Source organism: Pipistrellus kuhlii, unplaced genomic scaffold, assembly GCF_014108245.1.
Source record: "Pipistrellus kuhlii isolate mPipKuh1 unplaced genomic scaffold, mPipKuh1.p scaffold_m20_p_16, whole genome shotgun sequence".
In the NCBI taxonomy this organism is placed as follows: Eukaryota; Metazoa; Chordata; class Mammalia; order Chiroptera; family Vespertilionidae; genus Pipistrellus; species Pipistrellus kuhlii.
The window spans coordinates 18,612,972-18,624,970 of NW_023425471.1; the positions used below are offsets into that span (position 1 = coordinate 18,612,972).

Genomic DNA, 11,999 nt, shown 5'->3' on the forward strand with positions numbered 1-11,999 from the left:
CCATTTAGTCTTAATAAACCAACATGAAATCCCTAATGGAAATGCTAAACATCTCACTTCTGAGAGTCAGTTGATTTCTAGTAACCAGAGGTAAAATTTTCTGTTTCCAATTGGTTAGGCATTTGACACCTGATAGGGTGAGAAAAATTACTTTATAATATGGAAATGAACAAATACTTGGGGTTGCTTTACTTGTCTTGAGAGTAATTATTACTAAAATTTACTTGCCTCTCTTTTGCCTGCCATACTGGAAAAAAAATATTTCAAAACCATAAAAATGTTCCATGGAGTTCTGCATGTGGTTCTGCAAAGAAAATTATAGTCTTTTGAAATAATCTTTCTTGGCATCTCTGTCTTATCCAATTCTAAAATACTTTTAGAAGGAATTGAAGAACTCAGAATATTTATGACCTAGTTAAGAAATCCAATTCATGTAGCTTCTCCCCATGATCTTTGGGAATTTTTGATTTTCACCCTTGTCTTACAACATGGCAGTGACTAGGATGCTACATGAAGTTCTTAAGCTTAGTCCAGGAGGGACTAACAGAACACAGAAGAAAGGATGGCAACATTTTTTCCCTCCTGTGACCTTAGTAATGGGAGGCAGACCCTAGTTAGTCCCTGTCCTCTGGTTTGGTCACATTCTATCCCTGTTCCTCTGTTTTTGCTTGAATGGACCTGGAATGACTGTAAATTTGACCTCTGCACTCTGTTCAAGGAAGAGGCAGAGAGAGTGACTGCTATTGCAGCATGTCTGTGCAAGCATCTGCCTAAATCCATATGCAGTGATCACAGGGAGCAAGCACTGAGCTCTTTCCCTGGCAAATTAGGCAAAAAGGATGACCTAGTCACCCACCACACTTGCAAATAAAGTTAGGCAGTAGCTAAAGCAGTCAAAACCACAAGTTAGGGAAATAATTATTTTCTTCCTCACTGTATCAGATTTTGAACAAGTCCATAAAAGGAAATTCTTCTCTGCACCTGTGTCATGCAGTCCCAGCCATTTTTCAGGCATTTTGAAAGTATGGGCTGTAAAATTGGATGGTTCATGCAATCCCATCTTCATCTGCTCTCCAGATAAGATAAATAGGCCTCAGATATATCAGTGAGCAAGTTTTATTCAAAAAGCCTCTTTTTCCAAACAAAACAAATATACTCTCAAAATAAGTATATCATCTTAATGAAATCTGCCCATATTATTTTGGCTATTGTCTCACATGTAAAAAAACAACAACAACAACAAAAAATAACCCCTCAAAATATTTTAATTGAATCTATGATGCCACCAAATACATAAAAATGAATAATACAGTGCTTTCTTTTTATTTTTTAAATTCATATATATATATAGTTTAAAGTATTACAGATGTCTGGTTTGTATTTTGTGATTTTTTTTTCCTCCACCGACTCCCTCCTCCTTGGTCTCACTACCCCCAAGCCTTTGCCACATCACTGTCTGTGTCCATGAGCTATGCGTATATGCATCTAAATTCCCCAGTTAATCTCTCCTCCCAACACCCTACATCCCCACCTTCCTTCTGAAATTCATCAGTCTGCTCATGTTTCTATGTTTCTGGATCTATTTTGTTCATCAGTTTATTTTAACTATTAGATTCCACATGAGTAAGATCATTGATACTTATTTTTCTCTGACTGGCTTATTTCTTTCTTTTTCACTGTTCCTGGAAGTACTGCAACACTGGGTCAATGCATGGAGTGGACCGAGCAAGCTCCTATTCCCTTTCACAGCTTCAAAAATCCATTTCATATATTGTCCTCAGATATTAAACTGATAAGAACAGATAGTACACTTATCTTAGCCAAAAGGCTGAGAAGCGATCTAACTGGCTTATTTCACTTACCAAAATATTCTCGGTCCATCCATGCTGTAGCAAATGGTAAGAGTTCCTTCTTTTTTACCACTGCATAGTATTCCATTGTGTAAATGTACCAGAACCTTTTTTATCCACTCATCTATTGATGGGCACTTGGGCTCAATCCAAATCTTAGTTATTGTAAATTGTATGACTGTGAACATAGATAGGGGCGCATATATTCTTTCTGATTGGTGTTTCAGGTTTCTTAGTATATATTCTTAGGGGTGGGGTCACTGGGTCAAATAGGAATTCCATATTTCATTTTTTGAGGAAACTCCATACTGTTTTTACAGTGGCGATACCAGTCTACATTCCCATTAGCAGTCCCCTTTTCTCCACAACCTCGCCAATATGTGTCGCTTGTTGATTTGTTGATGATAGTCATTCTGACAGATGTAAGGTGATAACTTGATGTTTAAATTTGCTTCTCTCTGATGATTAGTGACTTTGAGCATGTTTTCATATGTGTCTTGCCATATGTATGCACACTTTGGAGAAGTATTTATTTAGGTCTTTTGTTTATTTCTTAATTAGATATTTTGTCTTCCTTACTTCACCCACTTGTACTTTCTGCCTCTTTCATTTCTGACTTTGTTTATAATGCCTATTAAGTTGTATGAGTTCCACATATTTTGGAAATTAAACCCTCATGGATGTATCATTGGCAACTATGTTCTCCCACCCAGTGGGCTCTCTTTATTGATGGTTTATTTGCTGTGCAGAAGCTTTTTATTCTGATGTAGTCCATTTTGATCTAGGATATGTAGATGTATCAGTAAACATATTGCCAAGAAAGATGTTTGAAGTTTTGCTACCTATGGATTTTATCTAAAATTGTTATGGTTTCACAACTTACATCTTTTATCCATTTTGAAATTATTTTTTTATTGTGCAAGTTGGTGGTCCAGTTTCATTTTTGTGTATGTACCTATCCAGTTTTTTCCAACACCATTTATTAAAAAGACTGTCTTTGCACCACTGTTTGCTCTTGCCTCCTTTTACAAATATTAATTGAGCCTAATGGCTTGGGATGATTTCTGGGTTCTCTGTTCTGTTTCACTTATCTATATTCCAGTTCTTGTTTCAGTACCAGGCTGTCTTGAGCAGAGTGGCTTTGTGGTATAACAACATCTAGTATTGTCATTCCTCCAACTTTTTTCTTCTTTCTCAAGATTGCTGTTGCTACTCGGGGTCTTTTTTGATTCCATATAAATTTTTGGAGTATTTGATCTAGATCTGTGAAATATGCAGTTGGTATTTTAATGGGGATTGCATTGAATCTATAGATTACTTTGTGAAGTATGGACATTTTAATTATGTTGATTCTACCAATCCATGAATATGGCATATTTTACCACTTATTTATTTATTCCTCTTTCTCTTTTTTTCAATGTCCATTAGTTTTCTAAGTACAGGTGTTTTAGTTCCTTGATTAAATTTATTCCTAAGTATCTTAATTTTTGTTGTTGTTGCAATGATAACTGGGATATTTTTTTTAAATTTTTTCTTTCTGAGAGTCCATTATTGATGTAAAAAAATTCCATCAATTTCTGGGTGTTAATTTTGTATCCTTTTTTGTTGTCAAACTCAATTATTAAATCTAGTAATTTTTAGATACAGTCTTTAGGGTTTTCTATGTACAATAGCATGTAATTTGCAAATAATGACAGTTTTATTTATTCCTTTCCAATTTGGATGCCTTTTATTTTTTTCTTTTTGTTAGATTGTCGAGGATAGTATTTCCAGTACTATGTTGAATAAAGAGTCATGAAAGCAGAGAATCCTGTCTTGTCTTATTCTTGGAGGAAATGGTTTTAGTTTTTGTCCATTGAGTATTATGTTGCCTGCAGGTTTGTTATATATGGCCTTTATTATGTTGAGATATGATCTTTCTATTCCTACTTTGCTGTGAGTTTTTATCAAAAAAGGGTGTTGATTTTTTTCGAATGCTTTTTCTCTGTCAATTGATATGATCATGTGCTTTTTTCTTCCCATTTGTTTATGTGATGTATCATGTTTATTTATTTGCAAATATTGTACTAGCCTTAATCCCTAGACTAAATTTCACTTAGCCATGGCATATAATATTTTTAATGTATTGCTGGAGCTGATTTTCTAATATTTTTTTGAAGATTTTAGCATCTATGTTCAGCAGGGATATTGACCTGTAGTTCTCTTTTTTGTAGTGTCGTTCTTTGGTTTCAGAACTAGGCTAATGTTAGCATCATAAAAAGCTTGGAAGTTTTTCTTCCTTTTGGGTATTTTGAATAGTCTGAAGAGAATAGGTATTTGTTTTTCTTTGAATGTTTAGTAAAACTTCCCTGTGAAGCTGTCCTGACCAGGGCTTTTGTTGGATGGGAGGTTTTTTTGTTTGGTTTTTGTTTGTGTGTGTGTGTGTGTGTGTGTGTGTGTGTGTGTGTTTTGTTTGTTGTTGTTGTTGTTGTTGTTTTTGTTGTTTTTTTTTGCTTCAATTTCACCAGTAATTTTGGGTCTATTCAAGTTTTCTGATTCTTCCTGATTGAGTTTTGGAAGATTTCATTTTTCTATAAATAAGTCCATTTTATCCAGCTTGTTGGACTATAGTTGTGTATAGTATTGTTTTATAATTCTTCTTATTGCTTATAGTATTTTTACAACATTTTGTATTGCTGTGGGATCAGTTGTTACTTCACCTCTTTCACTTCTGATTTTATTTATTTGGGTCCTCTCTCTTTGTTTCTTGATTAGTCTGGCTAAACTTTCATATATAATAATTTTAAGATAGGATGCCCTTTAAAATGGTATCATAGAAATATTTGCACCACTTTGATTATGTATTTGATTAATACCAGGAGAGCACAAGGAATTACAGGCTTTCAGGCACATTTATATTCCAAAGTCTTGTAGATTCATATTCTTAACTTCTTAAACAGTTTAAAAATAATATTAGAAATTCTTTTAGTATAGAATCACCCATTATAGCACTTGTTTGAATTTTTCAAGTGAAAATACAAAAACAAAATGATGTAGCCAGTCGTTAAAGAGGTATCGCTTCTAATGTGTGTTTCTGAAAACGACTGCACTTATTGACAGGTTATATTTATTTATGTTTGGAATCTTCATCTACTTATTTTTTTTATTTTCAAGTGACATATTGAATAAAACAAAGAAGCTTGGAGCCAATTTTAATACTAATATGAAATGCACATATAAAAAAAAAACAGAAAAAAGATTTCTAATTCTATATCTGAGTTCAGCAAGAAGAGTGAAATGTGATGCCCCCCAAATAAATATCAAAGAAGATAATATTAAATATAAATATGTATTAAGTTTCTGTAAAGGAAAACCTACAAATGTTAGGAAAGCCAGTAGTTTTTAAGTCTAATGCACATTCCCAAGATATCAAAATTAACTTCCTATTCTGGAAGCTGCTCATGTCTCCTGGCCAAGACTATGTGTAAAAACCATCAACACATAAAATTGAAAAGTTAAAAAGTAATTAGTAGAACTGTTATTTTCAAGTGATGTCAAGCAACTGTTTAAATCATTCTTTTAATATATATATACTAGAGGCCACATGCACAAAATTCGTGCATGGAGGGAAGGTGTCCCTCAGTCCAACCTGCACCCTCTCCAATCTGAGACCCCTTGAGGGATGTCCAACTGCCCGTTTAGGCCTGATCCCACCAGGCCTAAACGGGCAGTTGGACATCCCTCTCACAACTCAGGACAGCTGGCTCCAAACTGCTCACCTGCCTGCCTTCCTGATTGCCCCTAACCGCTTCTGCCTGCCAGCTTGATCACCCCTAACCATTTCCATGCCAGATTGATTGATGCCTAACTGCTCCCCTGCCAGTCTGTTTGCCCCTAACTGCCCTCCCCTGCAGACCTGGTCACCCCTAACTTCCCTCCCTTGCAGGCCTGGTCCCGGCAACTGCTCTCCCCTGTTGAAACATTGTAGCCTGGAGAGAAGCCAAGCCTCCTGCTTGCTCTGTGGCTGCAGCCATTTCTGTTTGGATATCTTTATTTCTATAATTGAAACTTTGTATCCTTGAGTGGAGGCCTAGGCCTGCCAGGGTGTGTGAAAAGCTTGGCTTCCTCTGTGTCCAGGGAAACCCAAGCCTATCAACTGCTCTCTATGGCTATAGCCATCTTGGTTGGGTTTATTTGCATACTTGTTTTGATTGGCTGGTGGGTTGTGGCTGGTGGGCATGGCTTGTGGGTGTAGTGGAGGTATGGTCAATTTGCATATTGCTCTTTTATTATATAGGATAATAAAATATATATACCCTGTTTCCCCCAAAATAAGACAGTGTCTTATATTAATTTTTGCTCCCAAAGATGCACTAGGTTTTATTTTCAGGGGATGTCTTATTTTTCTTTCTTTTTTAAAAAATATATATTTTATTGATATTTTTACAGAGAGGAAGAGAGAGGATAGAGAGTTAGAAACATCGATGAGAGAGAATCATCAATCAGCTACCTCTTGCACACTTTCTACTGGGGATGTGCCCACAACCCAGGTACATGCCCTTGACCGGAATTGAACCCGGGATCTTTCAGTCCACAGACCGATGCTCTACCACTGAGCCAAACTGGTTTTGGCTTATTTTTCCATGAAGAAGAATATGGTACACATTTATTGTTAAATGAAAATAAAGGAAATTTATTACCTGTATACGGTATGGTAGTATGGTAGTTGTCAACACAAACCAGACAAACTGTGAATCCTACAGTATCAAGAATTTACTCATGTATTCAATGACAATCATGTCATCATCTTCTAGAACAACATTGTAACAATCCAATTCCTGAATTTCCTGGTGAATTTCTTGTGACACCATTTCTTTCAGAATCAGTGGACCAAATCTCTCATTTTTAGCCTAGGGGGGCCTTATTTTCGGGGGGATGCCTTATATTTCACTCAGAAGGAAACCTGTAAGTAGGTCTTATTTTTGGAGGATGTCTTATTTTCGGGGAAACATGATATATATATATATATATATATATATATATATATATATATATATATGAGGAAGGGAGAGAGATAGAGAGATAGAAACATCAATGAAAGAGAACACCATTGATCATCATCTGCCTCCTGTATGTTCCCTACTTGGGCTCAAGCCTGCAAACCAAGTATGTGCTCTGACTAGGAATCACATCAGTGACTTCTTGGTTTATGGGTTGATGCTCAACCACTGAGACACACCAGCCACACTTAAATTATTCTTATAATGAAATTACTGGATCTACTCCTGTTTTTGTTTTGTTTTGTTTTTGTTTTTTATAAGAACTAAATAGTCTTAGAAAATTTTCTAAGTAAAGAGTTTTGGACTGAGCTATATGGAAAAAATCAAGTCCTAGGCTTTGTTGAAGATACTGGAATTTTTCCATTCTTCAAGTTTTGAACTTTGATAATAAATAAATCATTCATATCATCAGCTTTTCTATTCTTCTATAGCTTTTACGTTTTATGAAATATTATTTTATAGGTGAGCAGAAAGAAAGCAAAATGAGGCACAAATTTTGGAAATTATGTGACTTGAGAAAGGTAGTGGGCGTTTAAAGCCTATGTAGATCAATTTTTTAAGAATCTTACTACTTTATATTTAAAAGTAATTATTGCCACTAAATAAACTAGTGAAGACTCTATTGCAAAATTCACAAGAGAAAAAGATTATTAAACCTTATTTATTTATTTATTTATTTATTCATTTATTTTACTTTTCTCTTGCTGTTCTCAGAATACAATGCTTAATGTGGGGCACTAAAATGTTACGGTTAGTTCAGAATCATATTAACACTTAAATATTGTATATATGTACTCTAAAATGTATTCTTTGAAATAGTATTTACTTAAGTAATTTTATACAGGCTGGGGTAAAAGTAGGTTTACTTTTGTTCATATGGAATATAGTACAATGATTAATAAATAATAAAACAAGAATAAACTGTGTTTCACATACAACTATAAACCTACTTTTGCCACATTCTGTATATTTAAATTAATATGTAGTGCCATAAAAACGGATGGCTCTGTTATCATTCCTTTTAAATCATCATTATTTACCATTTTAAAAGAGATGATTTTGCAATATTCTTTACATTTTTGCATTCGTGTTCTTCCTCAATCTTCTATACATAGTGATTTCAAAATAGTTCCATTTAGCTGCTAAAATGCACAAATAGTCAAAATTACACTTCACTATGGTTTGCTGAGTGCAGTAAAGATACCATATGATACTTGCTGCAGAGATTTTTAATCCATTCAAAAGGAATACTAATCATGTAGACAAGTCAAGATAATAGTATTTAAATATATATTTTAGGATTCAGATGAGCTGTTGTCATCAGATTACTAGTATTTCTCAACACAGTCTCACAGTGAAGTTGAATTAAAATGGATTTTGATCAAAAGATGTGGTTAACTCTCAAGATAAATTGCAGATGAAAATGATTAAGCATCTGAAAGTAATAATATAACCTAAATGTTTGCTTTTGCATGACAAATTCAGAAAAGGCAGAAAAAAAATCCAAATAGAAATACAAAGTGACAAAATAGAAAAGAATGAGAAAAATAAAAGAGGTCAGATATCTCTGTTTTATATTACAAAGTTGTTGAATCAGAGACTCATGGCCACTACTTTTGTATTTTCATCAAGATTTACAAAAACAAGTTTCTTAGGGCATTATCTAGTGTTTCTATGTTGTTGAAGGGGAATAATTGATGGTATTCCTATTAAAATTTTTCAAAACCAATACTTTTTCTATAAAAAGGATTTAAAAAGACCTGTTTTCTTTGGATTGACACTTAACTCTTTTTACCTTTTTTATTTCTTTTCCCTTTTTTTGCGTAATTCCTTTCTAGTCATATTACTGTAAAGGAAATTTAGAATTATTGCAAAATGATGGTGTACATACAGTAAAAGTTTTAAAGACAATAGACTGTAGAACTTCAGTGGAGGAAAAGATAGGCAGCAAGGGGATTTCTGGAAAGACATCACGGATAAGACAACATTTGAGGTGGGCTTTGAATATTGGGTACATTTTTATATAGATGAGAAGAATTTTATGCATTCCAGACTAGTGTTAGTAGTCACATAGAAGACAAACATTAGGAAGCATGTCTGTATAAAATTACATTTGGGAAATTTCAATTGAGCACAAGTAATATGTGGAGAATAAATCTGAGGTAAGTTATAGTAGTGTGAGGGCTGGGGTAGGAGGACCAAGTAGATCCTTGAAACTCTGGATCAAAAATACACATGATAGAGGGAAAATAAGGGGGGATGGGGGTAAGGGGAAGAGATCAACCAAAGGACTTGTGTGCATACATATGGGCCTAGCCAGTGGCCATGGACAACGGGGGGGGGGGGGCATATCTAGGGAGGGGTTTGGGGGAATACGGACAATTATGTGAGACCATAATCAATTAAAAAAAATACACATGATAGTCCTAGCTGGTTTGGCTCAGTGGGTAGAGTGTCAGCCTGTGCACCATAGGGCTCTGGGTTATATTCTGGTCAAGGGGACATACCTTGGTTGCAGGCTCCTCCTATGACTAGACTCTGGATGGGGCTCATGCAGGAGGCAAACAATTGATGTATTTCTCTCAGGCAAGGATTTGGAAACAGCCTAGGTGCCCATCAGCAGATGATTGGATCAAAAAACCATGGTACATCTACACAATGGAATACTATGCTGCCATAAAAAAGAAGGAATTCTCATCATTTTCAGCAACCTGGATGGAATTGGAGAACATCATGGTGAGTGAAATAAGCCAGTGAATGATAGAGAAACACCACATCACCTCACTCATTTATGGATAATAAAGAACATTATAAACTGATGAGCCAAAAGGTAGATATAAAGACAATAAAGCAACAAGCAGTCTGTCAAATTACAGTGGGGAGGGTAGGGAGATCTGGGAAAGATAAGAGATCAATCGAAGGATTTGTATACATGCATATAAGTACACCAATGGACACAAAACTCTGGGGAGGGAGGGCATGTATGGGAGGGGTGGCACGCAATGGTATATGTACACTGATAATAATTTAATAAAAAAAAGAAAGAAAACTTTAAAAAAAAAAACAAGCAAACAAAAACAATCAATGTATTTCTCTCACATCAATGTTTCTCTCTGTCTTTCCCTTTCCCTTCCAATCTCCCTAAAAATTAACGGAAAAATACCCTTAGGTGAGGATTAACAACAACAACAACAACAACAACAACAACAACAAATGCACATGATAAATGTCAGGCATCAGGAGTAAACCATTGAAAGGTTGATTATAAAGTGGCATGATAATTTCTAGATCTAATTTTGCAGTCTCAGGGTATGTCTTTTTCAGGACACATTTGCAAATTCTTAACAAAGTAAATCTAATTTTCACTTTTAATTTAGGAAATTTGTATTAATTCCAAATATCATACTTATACTGTACCAATGAATAGACATGTCTATTGTAATTACACAACCAAAGAGTAACTCCATTACAAAAATAATTTTTTGGGTTCAGTCTTTGAAGTTCTCACTTCTCAAGTTTGTAAATGACTTTGGGGCTTTTAAGCAAAATACCCCAAATGAGCTCAATGTAAGAAGCCTCAGGGCTTCTGGAAAGCTACAGAATACCCATGATCATCTGGCTCTCACTCCTTTCATTGGTTGCTGGCAAATGTAAATCATGGCTGTTCATTGCTATTGTAATTGACAGGTGGCCAGCTTTGATTTTCACAGTGCACACACTGCAGCTCAACCATTCCTTATTACTTATTAGGAACCCCATTTGTTAATGTTCTGGTAACAGGACAGAGGAAATCATTTCATTTAGGTTTTTGTAAGGAAACTAAAGAGGAAGAGGAATGTTGACATAAAATCAACAGCTGTCTCTGGGTTTATTAAGGGGTTGCTCTTGCAGGAATAGCAGTATAAAACAAATGACAGTTATGACCAAAGGAGCTTAGAAGGTTTCAGATCATTCCATCAAATTAGAGGTAGTCTAGAGCCTTAGCATGGACACTGACTTCCATGAGGATGGACAATGAAAATAACATTACTATGGAGCTCTTACTATGGCAGTAATACATATGAAATATATCCAATTTATTTTTAAGAGGCAAAGAGAACTCTAGAGCACAAATCTATAGAGCCTGGATTTGAACCCAGATATTCTCACTCTCTTGAAACTGTACTTAAATATTTCTATAGACTGAAAATCAATGTGTCCCCCGAAAAAGAATACATATATGAAAATCGTAACTCCTAATATGATGGTACTAGGAGATAGGATCTTTGGTAGGTCATTAGGTCATTAGGTTGGAGCTTGTATCAATGGTTAGTGTCCTTATATTAGAGTCTGGAGACCTCCCTTTCCCCTTCTGCCAGGTGAGGACACTGAAAAAAAGTAGCCATCTGGAAACGGCTTCTCACCGGACACCAAATATCTTAATGTTTCGATCTTGGACTTTCCAGACTCCAGAATTGTGAAAAGTAAATTTATGTTGTTTATAAACCACTCAGCTTAAGATATTTTTGTTATTTAACAGCCAAAACAAACTAAGACAGATGTATTATTCAGTGTTATCACCTTAGAATACTTAAAGAGGCTTTCTGTTTTTACTTGAATCTGTATGCTTCCAGTATAGAAATATGAAGACTCTCTATAAACACTAATTAGTGTCTCTTGCTTCAAAAAAGTAACATTGACAAGTTGGACAAAGACTTTTTTGTTCTGAACACTACTGGCATTCCTTATACTCTGCCCCACACCAATGACAGTGATAATGGAGCCCTAACTGATTTGGCTTGGTGGATAGAGCGTCAGCTTGTGGACTGAAAGGTCCCAGGTTTGATTCTGGTCAAGGGCATGTACCTTGCTTATGGGCACATCCCCAGTAGGAGGTGTGCAGGAGATAGCTGGTTGATGTTTCTCTCTCACTGATATTTCTAACTCTCTATCCCTTTCCCCTCCTCTCTGTAAAAAATCAATAAACTATATTTAACAAAAAGAAAGTGATAGTGGAATCCTGCAATGCTATAACTCCTATACAGGGGTGGAAAAAAGTAGGCTTACACTTGTGAGTACTCAAAACAGAGTTTATTCTTTTGTTATTAATAATATTTATTTATTATTGTAT

At 35.2% G+C, this 11,999-nt stretch overlaps 1 pseudogene; it reads right to left on the minus strand.

The window, feature by feature from the left end:
* Positions 1-1,666: 1,666 nt before the first annotated feature.
* Positions 1,667-1,840, minus strand: LOC118720288 (annotated as a pseudogene).
* Between the last annotated feature and the right edge of the window lie 10,159 nt (positions 1,841-11,999).